The 24,840-nt window shown below is 35.4% G+C and overlaps 1 non-coding gene across 1 annotated transcript; it reads left to right on the top strand.

Moving 5' to 3' along the window:
* Positions 1-21,654: 21,654 nt before the first annotated feature.
* Positions 21,655-21,761, top strand: LOC128287236 (small nucleolar RNA R71). The gene has a single exon (XR_008277931.1). It is a non-coding gene; the product is annotated as a small nucleolar RNA R71 (small nucleolar RNA).
* Positions 21,762-24,840: the final 3,079 nt, after the last annotated feature.

Here is a 24,840-nt window from a genome sequence, read left to right as displayed (position 1 = left end):
TGCTGCCAGCTGCAGTAACGTGAATGTGAAAAATCACCAAAATTTGTAGGAATGGTATTAAATAGTGAATCAGCTATGTAAATGAACATTGATGAGTCTATTTTCATATGGAAGAAACGAAATGGTCATAGGAGTTACATGTTAAGAGATATTAAAGCTATTGTGAGACAGGGCCAGAACGGTTTCTGGGTTCCCTGTCGAAACTTTAAAAATTTACTATAAATTAACCAGAAAGAATTAGGAGACATAACTTATATGTACAGATTCCATTTTGAGTCTAGTTTCATTAGAAACAAACGTCACCAGCATTAAAGCCCTGTACAGAGAGATATTCAAGTTATACCGGGCGAAGGTCAGAGCAGCCGATCCCTGTAACATGGGTGACTTTAACTAATAAACTGTACTAATTGGCCCGACCAAAAATTCTAGAAATAAATCCATGGATGGATATATGAGTCTAAATTCAGGGAAAATTTACGAAACCAGTTTCCGAGTTTTGAAACTCGAGATATGATTTTTAAGGCGACAGTGACGCAGTTTTTCCAGCCTGACTGGAAATGTCCAATGGATGGGCAAAACAAGTGAACTTGGCTTGCTAACCCCTCGTGTCCGACACCGGCGATGGTCTCGGGTTCGGGGTGTTACAGTTCTGGTGGCCTAGCCACAATATCTGTATCTGGTGACTTCGTCACAATATCTGGCAGTCTCGCTGCAATTTCTGTGGTGAGTAGCGGTTGGGTGGGTCGAGTAGTCTCCCCACATGGTGTGAGGCTGGTACGGGGGTGTTATGGATGGCTCTGGGTTGGGATTTCTGCATTCATGATATATTTGTTCTGTATCTGCTATGGGCCTATGGGTTTCATTCTGATTTCTGTACTGGGCCAAGGCCCAGATAAGTCTGACTCTGAGGTTTGATCTGTTTTGGGCTATGGTTGGGTTATGTTACACACTGAGTTTACCAAACTCACCCTTTATTTTCATCTCTGCAGGAAATCCCCAACCATAGTGGGCTTGGAGCTGTGAGGGATTCGGAGTGGCCACATCATAAGCAAAGTTGGTTTTTCTAAGTTAGTTTATTTTTATTATTTTATATTCTGATTTAATTTTGGGTTTTAAGTTGAAATAAGGCCACTATTTAACTTTCTTTTTCCGCTATGGTTTTATTTTCTGATTATAGTTATACTATGTCGAAACTACTAGTGTTAGGCTGCGCGGGTTTTCAAAATTAATGAATGTTTTCCAAGACTCAACAAGCACAACAAATGGATAGCCTAAAGATTGATAAACCGGCTTTTCATTCAACCGATGTTTTTACAAAGACCACCCCAATCACTTAAATCAACGAATGCATACTAAGTCGTAAGTCCATGTGACACGTCAGATCTGGCAATAACTTCTGGGCCGGGTTTGGGGTGTTACATGAAATATTTGATACATTAAATCCATAAACACAATAGGTGCATTCGTCAACCCAAATAGCACAACAAGAAATTCATAGTGGCCATACCTCGTTCTAAAAGTAGTTTTAGGCACATCCGACTCTTTAACTCGCAATTGATAGTAGCCGAAGCTCAAGTCTATTTTAGAAAACCATGTCACTCTTTTCAATTGATCAAACAAGTCATCCTTTGTAAAGGATACTTGTTCTTGATTATTACCTTATTGAGTTGTTGGTAATCTATACACAATCTCATAGAACCATCTTTCTTTTTTACGAATAATACTGAAGCACCCCATGGTGAAAAGCTCGGTCTCACAAAACCCTTGTTAGTCAATTCTTGCAACTGTGACTTCAGTTCTTTCAACTCAGTTGGGGCCATCTGATATGGAGCAATCGAAATAGGTGCTATCCCTGGCATTACATCAATACCAAATTCCACTTCTCTAATTGGAGGTAAACTTGGCAATTCTTTTGGGAATACATCTAAATATTAACATACAACAAACACTGATTCAATCTTCAATTCAGACTCTTTTGTATTCAATAAATAAGCCAAATAAGCTTCACACCCTTTATCTCATACATTTCTAAGCAAACATTGAAGAAATAATGATTGGCAACCTATCTGACTCATCTGATTCAACCTAGAGAATTTCACCATTTTCACATTTCAATTCAATAACTTTTTGTCTACAATTCACTACATCATCACGAAATGTCCACCAATCCCTACCCAATATAACATCACATTCATCAAATGGCAACAAGACTAGGTCAACCGAAAAACAATAACCTCTAATCATCAAGGGACATTTCTTACATACTTTATCAACTAAAACATGTTTGCCTAACGGGTATGACATCTTAATCATAAATTATGTAGACACAACAGGCATGTTCAAGCTAGATACCAATTTCATGCACAAATACAAATTAGTAGAATCAGGGTCAATCAAAGCAATAATAGTAGCATCATAAAGAGAAAAAGTACCAGTGATCACATCGGGAGAAGATGCATCCTCTCATACACGTATGGCGTAGGCTCTAGCTGGAGCTCTAGCTTCGGATCTCATAGCTCTATCCCCCATTACATTTTTGCTACTGGCCCCATTACCGGCATTTCTCAGGGGTCTCCCTTTTGTAGCCGTACTACTCGATCTTGCACTCTAAAATTTTTCTTTCCTAATCATCCCAGGACAGTCTTTGATATAGTGGTCTTGAGAACCACATCGGAAACAAGATTCATCGTTCATCCTACACATACCAAAATGACTTCTACCACATTGTTGGCACTCGAGTCTGGATGGTTTAGCATTACCCACACTAGCCACAGAGGTAGCCTAAGATTTAAAACCTGAATTTTGCTTCTTAAGGTTTCTCAATAAATGCCTAGCCAAAACATGAGAAGAGAATACATATCTCTGGATTTCTTAGACTGAGATGGGAATGACTTGCTCATCGGCCTCTTTCTTATATCTCTAGCCTCAACCTCAGCTTTTCTCCTTTCCTTGGTTAGTTCCTCAGCTTTACAAGTTTGACCAACGAGTACAACAAATTCCTTCAACTCAAGAATACCCATTAACACTCTAATATCCTCATTAAATCTGTCTTGAAACCTTTTACACATTTTAGCTTCAGAGGATACACATTCTCGAGCATATTTACTGAGCTGGACAAACTCTCTTTCGTACTTTGTAACTGATATGCGGCCTTGTTTCAAGTCAAGAAATTCCTTACGCTTTTGGTCGATGAATCGTTCACTAATGTATTTGTAACGCCCCCACGCCCGAGACCATCACCGGAGTCGAGCTTGAGGTGTTACTAAACATAATTTATCAAATTAAGAACTTCGAATCATTTGTTTCTACATTCGCAGCTTTCTAGTTACCTGCGTCACAGTTACAAGAAAAATCATATCTCGAGTTATGAAACTCGAAATCAAGATCCGTAAATTTTCCCTAAATCTAGACTCATATATCTATTTACTATTTTTCTTCTAGAATTTTTGGTTAAGCCAATTAGTACAGTTTATTAGTTAAAGTTACCCCTATTTCAGGACTTGGATGGACTTACCTCTGTTTACTTCAAACCATATATCTCTCTGTGCAAAATTTATATGACTGTGCCGTTTGTTTATCCTGAAACTAGACTCAATAAGGATTCCAAGAATATAAAATAAAACACCTAATTATTTTTGTACAATTTATGGTGAATTCCTAAAGTTGGAACAAGGGATCTAAAAATCACTCTGGCCCTGTTTCACAAAAATTCAAATATCTTCTAACATGTACTTATGACTATTAGGTATTTTTACCGATTAAGCTCTTTTACTCGTTTTCACTCAAAACCGAATAGCACAAGTTGTCTAACATAATTTAAAACCTCATATTCTATCATAAAACATCAAAATTCACAAGTTTCACCTATGGGTATTTTTCCAAATATGAACTCTAACTCAAAATATTACTATCATAAGCTATACCGAGTTACTGGGATTTTGAAAACGTAAAAATCATTAAAAACGGGGCTTGGAATCACTTACTATAAAGCTTGAAAGTTGAAGAAACCCTAGCTATGGAGAGAGGGAGCACTCGGCGGCAACTAAGGAAGATGATAACCAATTTTGTGTTATTTTTCCCTTTTTATTTCATTTAATATCCAAATGACCAAAATGCCCCTCCTTAATAAACTTTCAAAAAAATTCCTTCCATGTCCTAATTTTGTCCATGAACTTAAAAGTGGTCAAAGTATCATTTAAGACCTCCTAATTAATATTTCAAAGCAATTTCATACTAAAAACTTCTAGAATACAAGTTTTGCAACTTATTCGATTTAGTCCCTAACTTTAAATTAAACTCGTTATGCCAAAAATTTCTTCAAGAAATTTTCACAAAATTATGCAATCATATCATAAACCTCAAAATAATTATAAAATAATTATTCCTATCTCAGATTTGTGGTCACGAAACCACTATTCCGATTAGGCCTTAATTCGGGATATTACAGTATTTCTTTCGGAACTCCTCTTGAAAGAATTCCCACGTGACCCTTTCTTTCAGAACCACTGAAACTAGTGTCTTCCACCAATGATATGCTCCGTCTATCAACAAGGAAATATCACACTTTAAGCATTCTTCGGGTGTGCATGATAGCTCATCGAATACCCGAATAGAATTCTCAAGCCAGAATTTGGCTTTCTCGGGGTTATCATTAACATTGGCCCTAAATTCCTTAGCTCCGTGCTTTCGTATTTTGACAACTGGGGTTCTATGAAATCTCATAATGTCCATACCTTGAGGCACTTGGGGCACGGATTGAGGATTTGGAGGGGGTTGAGGAGGTTAAGCGTTTGGGTCCGTTCGAACGAACTCTGTATACTATGCATCCATCATATGGAGAAAGGCTTCTCTGTCTCCTTCTCCTCTACTAATAGTTGGGGGTCTACTACCAAGCGGCAGTACTCCATCAGCTGGAGCAAGCGTGTTACTTTCAACATCATCCGCCACTGCTCTATCAAAATCTATGTACATATGAAAACACATTTTTAAATTGTCAGGAGTCGTCACTGTAACACCCCTTACCTGTATCCGTCACCGGAACAAGGTACAAGGTATTACCGAATCATAGTACATACCATTAAATAAAACCAAAACAAAAAATATGGCATACAATTAGATCATGAATCATTATAACATATGCCTTTAATAATATTAGCCAATTTCAAAGGCTTCGTACAAAATAATCGGTCAAATACTATACTTAATATTTTAAAACCTAGACAATTATGACACGTAACAAAATATCTAAGTCTACTATACATGCCATAATTCAAAATGTTTAGTTCAAATACCCAAAAATATTGATAGTGCAGGCAGATCTTCAACGATCCTTGACTCCTGTGCAAGCTGGACGACACTATAAGACAAAAGAGAGAAAAGAGGGTAAGCTTATAGCTTAGTAAGCAAGTATGTAAATAATGAATAAAGAATCTAATATGTTTACACAATAACTCAAGTGTATCTACTTTTAATTTCACCATTTACTCCACTTTGGTCAAGCTATCTCTACTGCGTCATACTCACTAAATAAATCATAACTCGAGTTAAAAAACTCGAAATTCAAATCCGTAAAATTTCCTAAAATTAGACTCATATTAATTTTTACTAATTTTTTTCTAGAATTTTTTGTCCAGCCAATTAGTACAGTTTATTAGTTAAAGTTTCCCCTGTTATACAGCTCGACTGATCTGACCTCTGTTCACTACGAATTGAATTTCTCCTAGTACACAATTCAAATAGCCATAAAATCTATTTCATTTAAAACTATACTCAATAAGGAATCTAGACATATAAACTATATTTCTTAATTAGTTTTTTACAAGTTTTAATGATTTTTCAAAGTTAGAACAAGGGATCACATAGTCATTCTGAGCAAGTCACACACAATTATAAATATATCAAATTATAGAGCTCCTTTACTTGCTCTGTTTCTTTTACATGAAAATAAACTCATTAAGCTTTAAATTCATATCTCATTCAGCCTCTAATTAAATTCCTATTATTTTTAGTGAGTTTTCAAATTCATGTCACTGCAACTGTCCAAAATAGTATTATTGCTAATTCACTCTTTCACACTTTCTTTGTATTTACCTCATTTAGCCTACATATCACAATTCACTTTCACCACATTTCATACATCACAAGTGTAGGTTCATGATTACAATGTCACTATAAAATCATCCCGTTGAACAATTCGGATCGATCCTCAATACTTACTGGTTTCAACACACAGCTCCATCATCATATTTCATATAATTCGGCTCTCTTGTACACATGGTGAAAACTTAGTACCACCTATGTGACCTAACCAATTTATCTCGTAGCTCTCTTGTCTACATGGTGTCCTTCACTTGGAATCACACATGCGACCTAGCTACATTTATCCTCTCCCGTAGCTCTCTTGTCTACATGGGATACATCCCGTATCACACATGTGACCTAGCTACTACAGGGTGTCTCGTAGCTTTCTTGTACACATGATGTGCACTCAGCATCAAACATGTGACCTAGCTACGCTCCCTCTATTTCATTCGATCTCTCCGAATGTTCAACCGGGATCTCTCTCTCTATATTTATTTCCATTCTTCCAATAGTCGATTTATGATTCAAAATCAACTAAAATATATAAAATAGGCTGAAATACAAAAATGTAAATGTTACAAAAATGTAAATGAAGTTAATGTATTATTTACATACAAACTTACCTCGGTGCAAAATATGGAAATTTTGCAATTTAGTCCAAAACCTTTTCCTTCCCCCGTTCGAGGTCGATTCCACGCCTTTCTTGATCTATAACAACACATTTAGCTCATTTAACACTCATACTATTTATTTCAATCCAAAATTCACATTATGTAAAAATTACATTTTTGCCCCCTAACTTTTACAAAATTACGATTTTGCCCCTAGGCTCAGAAATTTAATTTCAGCCCTTATTCTTATGTTTTATGACATGCTTAACATTTTTCTCTTCTATAACAACACCAAATTCTCACTCTAACATGTACTTATGAGCATTAGGTATTTTTACCGATTATCTGCTTTTGCTCGTTTTGCTAAAAATCGCTTAGAAAAGATCGTTCTCCTAACCTCAAACATTCATATTCTACCATCAAACATCAAAATACATGCATATTATTCATGGGTAAATTTTAAACATAAACCCTAACTCGAAATAATGGTAGAAATAGGTAAACCGAAGCTACGAGGATTTCAAAATGTAAAGAACATTAAAAGCGGGCTTGAATGCACTTACTATTGAGCTTGAAAGCTTGAAACAAACCCTAGATATGGAGAACATGCAAGTTTCGGCCAAGTTAAATGAGGATGAACACATTTTTGTGTTATTTTTCCCATTTTATTTCATTTATTATGCAAATGACCAAAATGCCCTTACTACTAAACTTTCTAAAAATTCCATCCATGTCCAAATTTTTGTCCATATAAAGTATAATGGTCTAATTGTCATTTAAGGACCTCTAATTAAAACCCCCATTTCAATCAAGTACTTTATGAACTAGAACACACACATTTTTCACCTATTTCAATTTAGTCCTAAACGTCAAATTAAACAACCAATCAATAAAATTTCGCAACGAAATTTTCACACGATTATGCAATCATAATATAAACACTAAAACTTAATCAAAATAATAAATTCTTGGATTCATGGTTTCAAAACCACTGTACCGTTTTGGCCCTAAATCGGGCTGTTACAGTCACACTATCATAATATATGTATGGCATGTATAGCTAGACACGTACACATGCTACGTTAGTTCGAGAACTGACCAAATCGTATCTCTAATACCACTAAATGTAACACCCCTTACCCGTATTCGATGTCAGGTCAGGTTCGAGGCATTACTAGACTTAAACGTAAATAAACATACAAAAAAGAGCCATAAAATTTCATCCAAATTTAATACTATTCAAGCACATGCAAATTGTCCCTTACAAAAGCCTACGAGGCCCAAAACATACATCGGAAGCGATTTGGGACTAAACGAGAACTTTCGAAACCTTTTTGACACTTAGAAAATTTTCTTGTTTTGGAAAGTCACACGCCCGTGTGACTTGTGACACGCCCGTGTCCTCAGCCCGTGTAACTCTCTGACTATGACGCCATCAACCAAATAAGACCACACGGCTAAGACACACGCCCATGTGATTAGGCCGTGTGGCTAATTAAATTCCAAAAATTAAGTGCAGACTTCACACGACCTGGGCACACACCCATGTCCTGAGGTCGTGTCCTCCACACGGCTGAGATACGCGATCGTGTCTCTGCTCGTGTGTTTACGACTGGGAATTCTATTTTGCATTAGTTAGGGTGCAGGGGATACACACGCCCATGGGGCAGACCGTGTGGGCAATTTCTATGCTATTTTTCAAGCCATTTGCCACCCTTAAGCATTCACACACTTAAACACTCTTCATGGCATACAACATGGCATATTTATCATATGAAGCATAGACATTTTATGTTCTTAATAAATAAATGTATAACATTTAAGTTAGTAGGTTTACCCAAGGTATTCCACACCAATTTCATGGATAATCATCTTTGCTATCCTACTTCCATGTCATACATTTGTACCACATTTATTACCATCCATCACACTCATGATCACAAACAATCACAAGCCTCATTAAACATATACCTTTAGCATGTAAACCACATCTCATCACACATCCATCAAATGACCACAATAAGCATAAACACATTTTCAAGCATCCATAACTAATTAGGGTTACAACCCAAATAATCAATATGAGTGACTTCTTATGGCCATATACAAAATGAATCACAATACCATCAAGAGCCAACACATTTGGATAATCAATATGACACATAACAAAAAGACCAAATCACTATACATGCCGTATTCAAAATGTTGAGTCTAACTATACCGAATTTCCTAACTGATAGTGTGATTGAAAACTCTAACGTCCTCCGGTACCCGAGCTAGCTTGGTGACACTATAAGAAAATGGGAAAGGAAGGGGGTAAGCTTGAAAGCTTAGTAAGCTCATATGCAAATAAGATGCAATTTAAACAAGCACCAATCATACATTTAATATACTGAACATAAACTTGAATTTATTACTAAATCACTTAAACGTATTCTTCATATATATAAATACCCTTACCACAAGTTCATCATATTCCATGATGTTCTCATGAGTTCGATATACATACCTGTACCCACTTGCACATAACAACCTACTATCTCATCTTTGACGTATTCATTGAGACTACCCATTGAACTTTTATTTGGATTACCTGTTGATCACTTAGAATACCATCGGATACATCAAAATTCTTGCACGTAAGTGCCCTATATGTAGCCACCGCTACCCCGTATCACATACCACATGTTGCTTGCTTTCGAGTTGCTCACACAAGCTATCGGGTATCTGCAACACATGTTGGACTACCTATCCATCGGTAGACATACAAGACTAATTCCCAGAACCCCATAACATGTGTTACATATATCATGAACTTGGACCACAACTCATGAGATTAGATTGCATAGTTCTCAGTGACATATCACTTGTATCCTACATTATTCCTAAGGTTCAAACGGGATTTCATACTTATCGCATCACTGTCAGACTAGCTCATAATACCGGCCTCAATGTACATAGTATCAATCATTTTATCATGGAAGGAATCAAGGCTTACTCATATCAACAATATAGCATTTAAATTTACAAAATAACAAATTACTATACATGATACATATTACATTATTCACATATGAACTTACCTCGGTACAAAATGATAGAAACAAGTTTAATCCTCGTAAACCTTGTTTTTCCCCCGATCAAGTTCCGAATCACGTTTTTCTTGATCTATAATGCCAAATTTAACTTATTCAATACACGCATTTTTCAAATCGACCCATAACACATACTCTGGTAAAATTACCTTTTTACCCCTAACTTTTCACCTATTTACACTTTATTCTCTAGGCTCGTAAAATAAAATGCATGCATTTTCTTGGTTAGCCAAGCCTAGCTGATTCATAATCTAGCTCATATCAACCCACGTTTCTCATTAAATCACATTTTTACAATCCATTTTTACATCTTTCACAAATAGGTCCTTTTAGAGGTTTCCATGAAAAATCACTTAGTAAAAGATGTTTATTACACATCAAACTCTCATATTCCTCCATTAAACATCAAAATACATGCAGGTCACACATGGGTAAGTTTTTGAACATGAACCCTAGCTTAAAATAATGGTAGAAATTGTTAGATCATGCTTCAAAGATCTCAAAAACATAAAGAACATTAAAAACAGGGCTAGGAGCACTTGCAATCAAGCTTGAAATGTTCAAAACCCTAGATATGGAGAGCATGAAACTTTTGGCACTCCTTGGAGAAGATGGACACCATTTTTGACTTGATTTTTCCATTTTATTACTTTATTAACCAAATGACTAAAGTGCCCTTTTAGCCTTTCTTTCAATTTTTTTCCTATTCGTGCCCATTTTTGTCCAAAATTTTAGAACTTGGTCTAATTGCTATTTAAGGACCTCTAATTAATAATCCAATGCAATTTCATGCTTGAAGCTTCTAGAACACAAGTTTTGCAACTTATTCAATTTAGTCCCTAAAGTCAAATTGGACATCTTAGGCATAGAATTTCTTTGTGGAAATTCTACACAAACATGCAATCTTATCATGGGCCATCAAATAATCATAAAATAATTATTTCTACTTCAAATTTTTGGTCTCAAAACCACTGCTTCGACTAGACCCTAATTCAGGATGTTACAGTGTGTCCCCCACTCAGAGTTGAGTGGCAATGGTATAGAATCTTATATACTTCATCTTCTTCCATGCATCTCCTAATCATTTGATCTGCACACTTTTTAAACAAATATGGCTCTTCCCAAAAATAGTGCTTCACATCGTGAAGAAACTTTTTCTTTTAATGAGACATCTTATCAATCAGCATCAAACCACAAGTTAAATAGTTAGCAATATCAGCAAACTAAGGGGTATTATGGACATGATTTACCTTCAGTATGTGTTCATCTAGAAATGTCTCCTAAATTGGTATAAGAGGAGAATTCCCTTCTTGCGACTCCAATCTAGACAAGTGGTCTGCTACTTGGTTTTCTACTCCTTTTGATCTTGAAATTTTAGATTGAACTCTTGAAGTAGAAGTATCCATCAGATCAGTCTCGGCTTAACGTCTTTCTTAGCAAGTAAATATTTAGTTACCGAATGGCCCGTATAGACAGTCACTTTGATACCTACAAGATAAGATCGAAACTTTTCAAAAGCAAACACAATAGCAAGTAACTCTTTCTTTATTACCGTATAATTCAGTTTGGCTATTGTCAGAGTTCGACTTGCATAGTAGAAGGGATAAAAACTCTGTTCCTTTACTGGCCCGTGACAGCTCCTATCGCGAAGTCACTTGCATCACACATCAATTCAAATGAAAAATCCTAGTTTGGTGTGACGATTGTGGGTGCCGTAACTAACGACTCTTCAAATCATTGAAAGCTCTTAGGCATTCCTCATCAAATTTGAACGTCGTGTCCTTCTCCAATAATTTGCATAAGGGTTTAGCAATTTTGGAGAACTCTTTGATAAATCTTCTATAGAAACCGACGTGGCCCAAAAAGCTCCTAACACCCTTTACAGATGTTGGAGGTGGGAGTTTCTCAATAACATTTACCTTGTCAATTCCATGTCTCCTTATCCGATGCCCTGAACAATACATTCTCTTACCATGAAATGACACTTTTCCCAATTGAGTATGAGGTGCGTTTCTTCGCATTGCCTTAGTAACTTGGCTAGATTAGCTAGGCAATCATCATATGTATCTTCAAATACTGAAAAATCATCCATAAAGACTTCCAAGTATTTCTCAACCATACTAGTAAAAATAGAAATCATACATCTTTGAAATGTAGCAGGTGCATTACATATACCAAATGGCATGCGTCTAAATGCAAATGTATTGTACGGGCAGGTGAATGTTGTCTTGTGTTGATCTTTCGGTACTACTGTAATCTGGTTATACCCCGAGTATCCATCAAGAAAATAGTACTAGTCTCGCCTTGTGAGTCTATCCAACATCTGGTCCAAAAACGGCAAAGGAAAGTGATCTTTTCCGTAACCATTCTAGTCAGTATCAACTTATTATTCTCATATTCAACGACCGTAATACCTCTTTTCTTTGGTACGCACTAGACCGGACTTACTCATGAACTGTCTGAGATGGGGTAAATTATACTCGTATCTAACCACTTGATGATTTTCTTTTTCACCACATCCTTCATGATGGGGTTCAATCTTCATTATCCATCAATTGTCCCTTTCTCACCATGTTCAAGGATAATCTTGTGCATGCATACAGACGGACTAATACCGCGAATATCGGCTATGGTCCATCCGATAGCCTTCTTGAATTGTTTCAATACTAGGATGAGTTTCTCTTCTTGCTCAGTAGTTAATTCTGCTGAAACAATCACAGGCAGAATAGAAGCGTTACCTAAATAAACATATTTTAAATGTGAAGGAAGTACCTTGAGTTCTAATTTAGGTGGCTCCTTGATTGGCATTTTTGGTTGGGCATAATCCCTATTCTCTAACTCTAAAGATTCAAAACAGGATTACGAATTAAATCCCCTTTGATTAGCTTTTAGCAAAGCTAAGCATTCATCCTCCTCTTTATCATTTGGAGGGTCTGATTTCAAAATTTGTTCCAATGGGTCCTCAACATAGTTTAGTTCCTTTTCCACAATTAAATCCTCTAAATTGGATACTGTGCAACAATTATCAATTGTGTCAGGAAATCACATAGACTTAAAAACATTAAATGTTACCTACTCATCCTGAACACGCATAGGAAGCTTGCCCTTCTGCACATCAATAAGGGTCCTTCCTAGGATGATTGGCACTTCTTTGTCTACTTCAAAAGAGCCACAAAGTCAACAGGAAAAATAATTTGTCTACACGTACTAATACGTCCTTAATTTTTCCTTCTGGATGTGCCAAGGATCGATCTGCTAATTGAAGTGTAACTGTAGTAGGTCTAACTTCACCTATCCCCAACTTCCTAAATATTGACATAGGTATCAAGTTTATACTCGCACCCAAGTCAAATAATGCCTTACCACAATATGTTGCTCCAATGTTGCAAGGTATGGTAAAACATCTAGGATCCTTCAACTTTAGGGGTAGTTTTTCTTGAAGATACGCACTGCATTCCTGTGACACCCCTAATGTGACCCTAGTCGGAAAGTGGTTTCGGGACCACAAAACCGAGTCATAAAAATAATTAGCTGTCATATTTGATGCTTATTATATGTATATATGCATGTGTGAAAATTTCATATTTGAATTTTGTTTAATTGTAGGTGAATTTTAGTAAATAGGACTTATGTGAGAAAATTTAGAAGTGTGCTAGGCAATTGTAAAGTGGCCTATTTATGCATGTTGCAAAATAATTGTACTTGCATGTCAAATTAACCAAAGAACAAGATGGTGGCCGGCCATGCTAAAAGTTAAAGCCTATTATAAACATTTGGTGTTAGTGTTTTATGGGAGAAAGAATAAAATAAAAGGGTAGAAATAAAGTAAAGAAAAGAAGGAAAGGGGTGAAAGAAACAAGTCTTTATTGTTGTTTCTTCTTGGCCGATTCTAAGAGGGAGAGAGGGAGCAACCATTCGGTGATTCTAAGTCATAAATAAGGTGAGAAATTCATGTTAGCTTATGGATATTTTTAGCATATTTTGAGTTAGATATTAAGTTCATTACATAGCCCATGACAAAATTTTTAGTTTTATGGTGTCTTGAGCATTCGGCCATGGGGGAAAATGGTAGGGGATAGATTGATGTTTTAAGGTTTAATAGAGTTTAAGCTAGTAAATACTTAATTTTTGGTATTTATATGTGAAAGAGATGAACTTGAAATTTTTGAATTTACATGAATAAATCTTTTGGTTTGTCTTAGTATTAAATTGAAAGGAATGCCGTAGGTGCTTGAATGTACTAACTAGATATTGTTTTATATACATCTCTCAATAGGTTCAGCTTTGTGCATGAATTTAGGGGATTAAACCTTGAATGATGTTATGTATAGGTTTCGGCTATGAATCTTTGTGTTTAATTTCTTTATGTGTTGATGTTCAAATTGAAAAAGGGATGTTAGTTATGTTATAACATTTGCTTAATAATGAAAGGACATGAGCTTAAAGCTTGAGTAGCATTCGGTATTAGAGTAAGCTAAAATTTGTTAGAAAATAACTCCCAAGTTAGTGAATCACGAGTTAAGAAAGGGATTTAGGTTGTATATATATATGTATGCGTGTTTATATTGAATTAAGAGGTTGTGTTAGCCAATTGAGGGTTTCAGCTATAATGTTAAAATAAACTAGTGTGAATATTTGAGTGTGATATACAAAATTTAGTTGAGTTGAGAAATGATTTTTCGAATGTCTAAAATAATATTCAACTTAGGCTTGTAAACATGTCTAGTCGGTGTTAAATGTTTTAATTAGGAAAGATTATAAATTGAGTTTAGTATTCAAGGAATATTTGGTTGGACACCTAGTGCCAAACGTGTTCAAACCCAACTTACCAAGTACATAAATATGATAATGCTATAATGGTAGACTTAATTGGATTTCGGCATTTTGAGTGATGCGTTTGACTCTTGTGTTGATTTGGGACAATATGTGTATTATGTGAAACTAAATGATGCCTATGAAATTCTAATATGCAAGGTATTAAGCTAGTATTATGTTCGATGGGGCATGAGTAGAGCATATGTATAATGCTTGAATAACTAGTTAATAAAATCATTCGCACTTAATTGTATAATATACATGTATTTAATCTAATAGCTAATTTGATAAGTTATTAAATAAGATCTATTTGTTTGAATCAAGCTCAAGAGCTAAGAGGGTCAAAATCAGATAAAGGAAAAGAAAAAGCAATCGAGTAGTCTATCCGCAACTATTCAAAATATCCGAGGTAAGTTTTAAGTGATTAAACGTTGAGTAAATTCAATCATAATAGGACATAATGAGTTGATTTAATAAGATATGATGTGGCCATGATATGTCTTAAACTCAAATGGTAAGTTCATAAGTGTTTGGACTTGGAAATTTAAGAGCAAATTGTAATAATTTGCTTAGGACAGCAGCAGTAACGTGATTTTAGAAAATCACTATAAATTGTTGGTGTGGAATTATAGGCTGAATAAAATGTGAAATCAAAGCTTAATTAGTATAGTTTCTTATAAAAGAGACCGTGTAAGCAAATAAATTTCCTATAAAGAGATATTTAAAGTTGTGTGAGACAATATCAGAATGACTCCGAAATCCCCTGTTCTGTTTTTAGAAAATCATTATAATTTGTACAAAAATGTTTATAAGATAAAATTTATATTCTTAGACTCCTTAATGAGTCTAGTTTCACATGAAATCAAATAGAACATATTTTTAATTCTGTACAATGAGAAATTTGATTTGTAGGGAAGACTGGTCAGATTAGTCAAACAGTGAAACAGGGGAAACTTTAAGAAAAATCTGGTATTGATTGGCCAAACCTAAAATTCTGGAAATTTTATGGATGGAAGATATACAAGTCTATATTCAGGGAAAATTAACGGCAAGTGATTTGGAGTTTTCTAGCTCCAGTTATAAATAATTTAGTGACTATTGGTCAGGAAAACAGCTCGTAGTGAATATGTGATTTTGTTGTAAACATGGATAAAACTTGTTTTAGTTGCTCATAAGCTATTGAGTAAACCCATACGTGAATTCTAAATCGTGATATTGTAAAATGATATATAAGTGTTAGATGGATCTTTGATATTAAAATTTGTGAAATTGTAAGTTTATGAGTATTCGAATATGAAATGATAGTATGGCGTGAAATTGAATTATTCATTGGAAAATGATTGATGTAGATTCGGCCAAGACAAAGTGTATACATGATAGTATACGTGGTATGTGAAGTATATTTCGATAATTGTGATGTGAATACATGAAAATTTATATTTTGATTTAGGATTTTGTGTGTATATATGTGATAAAGCCGAATGGCCAATGTGATGAATGTGAGCATGCATATGTGCGATAACTCCGAATGGCCAATGTGATGAATATGAACATGCATATATGTGATAAGGCCGAATGGCTAATGTGAAATATGTATGAGATATGTATATGTGGTAAAGCCGAATGGCTAGTGTGAAATATGTAGGCGATGTGCGTATATCGTGGCTGAACGACCAAATGTGAAAGGTGTGTATTATTAGATATTTGATGAGGCAAATGAATTACAAATATGACAATCGATGTGAATGTTGTAACATGTGATTAAATGTACATGAAACTTGGAAATATATTCCGGGTAAGACCCGATGACTACGTGTGGAGATTTTTTTCGGGTAAGACCCGATGACTACGTGTGGAGATTTTGTCCGGGAAACACCCGAAAACTTCGTGTGGAGATTTCGTCTGAGCTAAAGGTCTCGCCGATAGTCCGACTAGAGGTTAAAGCTATAAGACTTTGTAATAAGAATTGCTTATAAATATATTCAATGCGAAAGGTTAAATAGGTATGTACTCCAAGTTTATATGTGAGCTTGATTTGAACTAAATCATAAGGTAGTTATGTGATGCATACGAGAGCAATCTATGAGACTATTCCTATGATTATGTGACATCGGATCAGTGTGAGAGGTTATGTGAAATCATACAATATATCTATGTCACATGAGCTCACTTTTATGTGAAAGTTTGTCTGCCTATAGTATATGATAAGATGTGCATATTCGGTAAAGGGATGGTATGCCCGAAGGAAGAGTGAAATAAAAATATGAACAACTATGTTATAATTTGATTGTTATCTGTTGACACTGCTTAAAACTTACTAAGCATTGTAATGCTTACTCGTTTACTTTGTTTTCTCTGTTTTATAGATCTCATTCTGAAGCTACTGTGCTCGGGATCATCGACAACTAGTCACACTATCACCATCCACTGCTTGTTACTGTTATGTTTAGAATTATTTTATGGCATGTATAGAATAGACTAGTGGCGGAAGAATATTTTTGGTTAATGTATATAAGCCATACGAAAATGGCATCTTTTGAATGTTTACTTAGAGAAGTTTAAATTTTTATCCCTGGCTGTGCTTAGCACTTATTTAAATGAATGATCTTTATTTCAAGAAAAAGTTCAAAATTTTACTGTTCTGACATGAGTTACAAGTCCGGTAATGCCCCTTACCTATTCCGGCGACGGTTACGGGATAGGGGTTTTACAATTCCTCCATCAGGGCTACCGTCTCAAATTCTCCAAGTCTTCATTTTTTTGACAGAATATCCTTCATGACTTTGATGTAGTTCGGCATTTGTTCAAGTGCTTCAACCAACGGGATGTTGATATGAAGTTGCTTGAGTACGTTTAGGAACTGCTTGAATTGAATATCCTACTTCTACTTCTGAAGTCTTTGAGGGTAGGGTGGTGGAGGCTTCTTTACTGGAACTAGTTGATTTGTCCTCTATGGCAATTCTACATCTAACAAAGTTGTTAGTTGATCAAAATTAGCTGGTTCTGAAGTTACCTTGCCAGATTTTGCAAATTCTGCTTATGGTGAAACTGGAATTTCAACACTCAGTTGAACTTCCTCTAAGTCTTGAGCATCAGTTGGCTCCTTTTCAACTTCGACGGTGTTGGGTTCTAATGTTTTTCTTCTCCTCAATGTCAATGCTTTACAATGCTCCTTCTCTGGATTCCTCGGATTCTCTGTATCACTAGGTAAAGCACCTTGTGTCCTGTTTCTGAGTTTGGTTACAAGCTGGCCTACTTGATTCTCCAAATTCCTTAGAGTGGCGTCATTTTTTGCCATGTATTCCTTCAACAGATTCTATAAGCTATTGGACGGTTCAGCTTGGATTGATTTCTGAACTTGTTGGGGAAAACCAGGTGGCTAGGTTGGTCTAGGTTGGGCGTAAGTGTTATTGGTTCTAGCTCCTTGGTTACTCAGGAAAAATTTGGGTGGTCTTGCCACGATGGGTTATAGAAATTGGATTACAATCTTTTCCTTCCTCAATTTTGGTTCTGGTTACCCATGTAATACACGGATTCTGGGTTCAATGGACATTCTTCAAACAAATGTCCTTCCCCAAAACAGACAAGGGCTACATTTTCAACTTGATCGGTGGCTGAGTAAAAAAACTATTAAACCCATTAGCGGTAAAAATTTTAAGCATTGATGATATTGGTGATACCTGATATGCGAGTGAAGTGAGAACATCCACTTCATGTATTCTAACGACTCATCTTCCTGACATTGCTCGATTGGTTGGCCATTGATAATTGTTGCAGACAATCCTCTCAATGATTTCATGTGACAGCCCTAAATTGACCCTAGTCGGAAAGTGGTTTCGGGACCACTAAACCGAGTCATAAAAATAATTAATTGTTATATTCTATGCTTACTATGTGTGTGCATGCATATGTGGAAGTTTCATTCTCTAATTTTACCAATTTTATGAGAAATTATTAAATAGGGATCAATGTGAAACATGGTGAAATATGATAGGCTAATTTTAAATGGCTTATTAGTGCATGTTAACACAAAGGTGGAGTTGCATGTCAAATAACCCATTTCCTAAGGTTAGTGGCCGGCCATGACATGATGATGGGCAAAGAAAACATGTCCTAGACATGTTGGCCTAGTGCATTATGGAAGGAAAATAAAGAAATGAAAAAAAAAGGAAAATGATGATAGCAAAAAAAAAGTGTGTGGATGTCTCCCCCCCCCCCCCCATTTTGCCGTGAAGTGAACATAGAAAAACAAAAAAAAAGTGTTCATCTTTGAACATGCTTGGCCAAATTGAAGAAGAAAGCAAGAGAAGGTTTGGTCACCCTTGAGCTTGAATTAAGGTAAGTGAGTTCATGTTGGTTCTTGAAAGGTTAGCATACTTTAAGCTAGCTACTAAAATTTCCTACTTAGCCATGTCAAAATCTTGGTTGTGTGGTAATATTGGGTAATCGGCCATGGAAGAAATTGAGGAAAATGATTGTTGTCTTTGTGTTGTAATGAGTATTTGTGGATGGGTGAAGTTTGAGTTAGTTAAGTGTTCATGTAGATGGTTTGGGTGATAGGGAAAAATCGGCTGTGTGTGTATGGATAGTTGCCGAATGTGTGTATAGTCAAAGAAGAAATTCTTAAAGTGTCTAGTTAATTGATGTTGGGTAAATGGTGTGTGTAAATTATTTAAAATAAAATAATTGTATGAGTATTAAGGATGGTACATGAATTGGCCTTAGAAGAAATTTTAGTATAATATGCTTGGATGTTAATAGGTTATTGCTTTAATGACCAAGTGTGTCAAGGATAATGCATGGACTAATTGATTAATATGTGTTAAGGAAAGTGAATAAATGTCTATTTGATAAGCTATATATATATTCGGCTATGAAGGTGAAGGTTAAGTCATAGAGATTTTGGTGATATTCATATTCGGTCTTAAGGGTTATATGTGTAACTTGGCTATGTGGGTTCTGAGTTAAGGTAAATTGCTTATTTGATATGGGTATTCAGCCATAAGCTAGCATGATGGGACTTTAATAAGATAAATTTGTTTGAATTAGCCCAAGAGCTTAGAGGATCGAAGTTGGACAAGGGGAAAGAAAAAGTAATTGAATAGCCGTTGAAGACATTCGACAACATCCGAGGTAAGTCATTAAGCATATATTTGGTATTGATTTAAATGATCATAATATCTATGCAATTGTGTTTAATGAGATGATATGTAAATGAAAATGTATGTGTATGGAATGATGACATTGTTGAATGTATAAAGGTAGTAAAATGCGTAGAGCGTTTGGTCTCGGCACTAAGTGTGCGGGCAATAAATGGGCATGGTGACAAGATTGGCACTAAGTGTGCAAGCTTGAAAAGTATGGCACTAAGTGTGCGAATTTAAATTATACGGCACTATGTGTGCGAGCTTAAATCACATGGCACTAAGTGTGCGTGATCGATTATTAAGCACTACGTGTGCGAATTTAATATATATATATGTTCGATCGGTTACTCATATGGAGGGTGTGACCTTATCGAGTTGATCATGGACAGCGGAAAGGGTAAGTACCTTGAGCTCACGGCGAATAGGCACTATGTTCATGCTCGGGGTTGAGTTGGTAAGTTTTAAATCTATGTGATGATTTAAATTGCATTCCCGTAAATAAGGTATCGTGGAATAGATGAAAGTTCATTTGATTGTATGATTGTTGCGGAAATGAGATGATGTATGGAAATGCCTCAATTATCCTATTAAATAGAATATGAAATGTGAATGTATGACTTGGTATGAGATCGAACCGATAGGCCTAAGGAATCCATGGTATAGCGGTATGGATGGAGTACTTAGCCTCGTTTTCATTGTTTCGTTTAGTGATAATTTGGTTAAAGGATGGTTGTGAAATGCTTATGACTTCTTGAGTTATATACTCACTCGGTGTTTTCTTGTCACCCATTTTAGGTCTCTTGGACTCGTCACTTTTTGTGTGTTTCGGAACCGTCGTCGAAGTCATCACACCGGCAAGCAATCTTTGGTATTGTCTTCTTAGTCGATCTAGGAGAACATTTGGCATGTATAGGCTATTTTGTTTTGTTGAAAATTGGGTTGTAAACTTTAGCCATGCGAAAATGGCCCATATGGTTGGTTGGATTTGGTTCCAAAACACTTATTCATGAGTCTTAAAATCTTAATTTTGATAAGGTGGTCATAATTTGTGATATGAATGATGGATGATTAGTTGGGTCATGGAGGAATTATGAAATAGGCATTGTTTGCCTTAGTAACAGATGCTGACAGCAGCAGTGATGTGAGATTGAAAAATCACTAAAAATAGTAGAAGTAGAATTAAATAGTGAATAAATTATGAAATTTAACCCTGATGAATCTACTTTCATATGGAAGAAACGAAACGGTCATATGAGTCGGATTTTAAGAGATATTCAGGTTTTCACGAAACAGGGCCAGAACAGTTTGTGGATCCCCTGTTCCGACTTTGAAAATTTACTATAAATTAACCAGAGAGAATTAGAAGTCATGCTCTATATATACAGATTTTTTTGTGAGTCTAGTTTCTTTAGAAACAAACGGCATAAGTGTTGGAGCCCTGTACAGAAAGATATCCAAGACGTAATGCGCAAAGGTCAATGTAGTCGAACCCTGAAACAGGGGTGACTTTAACTAATAAACTGTACTAATTGGCTCAACAAAAAAATTATAGAAAAAAATGTGTAGATGGGATTATGAGTCTAGTTTCAGGGAAAATTTACGTAACTAATTTTCGAGTTCTAGAACTTGAGATATGATTTTTAAGGTGACAGTGACGCAGTTAGCTAGCCTGCCTGGAACAGAACTTAAATATTTCCAAGAGAGAAATAAGGGAAGTAAGCCCGGTAACACCATGTGGTCAAATCCGGTGACGGTCACGGGTTTGGGGTGTTACATTTCATAACCCTCATTATAAAACTTAGAAATGAGAGCACCATTAGTAGAAGTGTCCACTACCATCCTCGTGTGTGCATTGATACCATTATAAAACGTCTCAAGTTGGTCTCAAATTGGACGCAATGAGGGATTCCATGATGAGGGAACTTCTGTAATAGTTCTTTGTACATTTCTCATGCCTCATACAAAGGCTCATCATCTATTTTTTGGAAAGCAATGATCTCATTCCTCAACCTAGCATTCTTGCTAGGTGGGAAATACTTTATACGGAATCTTTCTGCTAACTCTTGCCATGTGGAAATTGAATTTGGTGGCAATGAGTTCAACCAGGCTCGAGCTTTGTCCCTTAGCGAATATGGAAATAGCTTCAATCGTAATGCATCTTCAGGTACTCCAGCTGACTTAAAAGAATTGCTCACCTCCATAAACAGTCTTAAGTAAAGATGAGGATATTCGGTAGGCATTCCACTGAATCGGCCCACTGCCTGAAGCAGCTAGAACATGATTAGCTTTAGCCCAAATTGTTGTACCTCAATTTCGAGTCTCCTAATACCCGGATTAAAATCATGAAACACTAGCACGGCATATTGTCTTAAAGCTCTATCCCTATCATCAGCAATAAGGATAGGATTTTGAGCAGGGTCTACTCCATTTCCTTGATTCAAATTTTCAAGATTCATCTCTTCGGTCCTTTCTGACTTGCTTGTCTTCTTCACTATCGAAAAGTTCATTCAATCTCAAGGTCTATAGGGAGTAAATCGATAATTTGATCAACACTCATAAACACCTAAAATAATCACAGAAAAATTAATTAAGTTAAAAATTGAACAGAAAAATAAACCAAAATGCAAAACTAATAAATTCACAAATAATGACTTTTTAAAACAGTCCCCAGCAACAGTGCCAAAAACTTGGAATGACAAAAACGTGCAAGTGTACACAATCGTAACAAGTAATAAAGTGACAAGTAAATGTCGATTTATCGTACCTACAGGGATTGTGAAAAGAATTACTTATGAATTCAATTTCAAACACTTTGGTGAAGAAAAATAATTTGTTTTGAAGAGGTGATTAAAAACTAGAAAACAGAGTAAAATAAATAAAATAAAATAAAGTCCCAATGCACGACCTCAAAAGATGATTTTAATCAAGATGACATAATTGTTCTAGGTTAATTACATTTTTTAACTTAGAACTATTAAACTCATGTTTATGTTGTTATGAATAAATTCACGAAAACTCGGTAATTTACTAACTTATGAACATACTCACCTACAAAATTCCATTCATCTCTTGACTATATCTCTATGCCAATTCAACCGATTAAACAATTTTTAATAGGCAAATGTGTTAATGCACATACATATTTATGAAATTAAAATAATCTCTTGTACATATCTTTATGCCAATTCAAACAATTAATTCAATCTCATAAGCACATAAAAGATTACGTGAGGTAATAGTGTATTTCTACCTTGAAACAGCTTAATCACAATAATCTTGCAAGTTATGCAAGGCTAATGTATAGTGAGATACCGTTGCTAATTTAACCCTCAGCTACCTTAGATGATTAAACATGCACTGATTAAGTATCGTGTGAATTAATTACAATTTCAATCTGCTTAAATAATTAATTCATTAGTTACCTTACAATTGTAATGCAAGAATAACCTAGTCATGGTTTTACTTAATCAAACATCATACCGAGGCCAATAACAACACAAACACAATTTTAATAAATTAAGTAGACAAAATGCAATCAACCTAACACGAATTAAATTTAAGCCATATCAATTAAATTAAACATTTCAACATCACAAATATTCATAAACATGTTCATCACAACAACAACAGAAATTAAAAGGATAGGGAACAAGAATAAAATTCGATGTTTCTCTATGGCTTGACTTGTAACATCCTTAATTAGTGCCTAGTCAAAATAGTGGTTTTGAGACCATAAATTTGAGATAGAAATAATTATTTTATGGATGTTACGAGGTCTACGATATATATGCATGCCTGTGTGAAAATATCGATGAGAAATTTTACCGATAAGGTGTCCAATTGAGCTATTATGACTAAATTACAATAAGTGAAAAACATGTGTTCTAGTTGATTTAAGGGCTTCATTGTGATGAGATTTGAAATTTGATGTCCTTGTTTGGCAATTAGACCATTATATGTCATTATGGACAAAAATGGACATAGGAGGGATAAAATATCAAAGTTATAATGGAAGGGCATTTTGGTCTATTGGTTAATAAAAGAATTAAAAGGGAAAAATAGTTAAAATTTCTGTCCATCTTCATCCTCTTTGGCCAAATTTTACAAGAAGCTAGGGTTTCTTTCATCTTTCAAGCTCAAAGTAAGTGCATTCTAGCCTCGTTTTTAATGTTCTTTATATTTTTGATATCCTCGTAGCTCAATTTAGCTATTTCTACCCTTAATTTGAGCTAGGGTTCATGTTCAAAAACATACCAATAAATGACATGCTTGTGCTTTGATTTCTAATGGAAGAATATGGAGGTTTGTGGTGTGATAAATAACTTTTACTAGGTGGTTTTTGGTGAAATTGACAAAATGGACCTAATTGTAAAAGTTGTAGAAACTATGTGTAAATGTGTGAATAAATGAAAATTGAGTGTTGGTATAAGAGGGAAAATGTTTCGTCTAGGCTTGAATAATGAGAAAAATGGGTACTTTTCATTTTACGAGCCTAGGGGCAATTTTGTAATTTTGTAAAATTCTAGGGGAAAAATTGTAATTTTGACATATCATGATTTTTGGACTGAAATGAATAATGCGTGTATTAAATAAGCTAAATGTGCTATTATTGATCAAGAGGGATGAGGGATAGACCTTGACAGAGGAAACGGCAAGGTTGAAGACTAAATCGCAAATTTGTCATATTTTGCACTGAGGTAAGTTGTGTGTAAGTAATTCAAAAAATCCCATATTACGTATCTAATATTTGATATTATATGATACACGTATGTATGCCTTAATGAAATTGACTTGTGATGATCCAATAGAAGTTTAGTGATAACCTCGTGTCTCGAAAACCCTAGTAACCCAAAGGAATACTTAGGACTTGGATGTCTTGACACTGTGCTAAATGATATTTTGTGTAAGACCATGTGTGGGACATGGCATCGGTAATGATATATATTCCTGTGTAAGACCATGTCTAGGACATGGCATCAGCGATGATATATGTGACAGTGTACGACCATGTCTGGGACATGGCATCGGCGATGCAATGTGTGCCAGTGTAAGACAATGTCTGGAACTTGGCATCAGCGATGATATGTGAAT

Source organism: Gossypium arboreum, chromosome 13 (genome assembly GCF_025698485.1).
Source record: "Gossypium arboreum isolate Shixiya-1 chromosome 13, ASM2569848v2, whole genome shotgun sequence".
NCBI lineage: Eukaryota > Viridiplantae > Streptophyta > Magnoliopsida > Malvales > Malvaceae > Gossypium > Gossypium arboreum.
The sequence above is the reverse complement of the archived record's forward strand: the minus strand, read 5'-3'. Positions and strand labels throughout refer to the sequence as shown.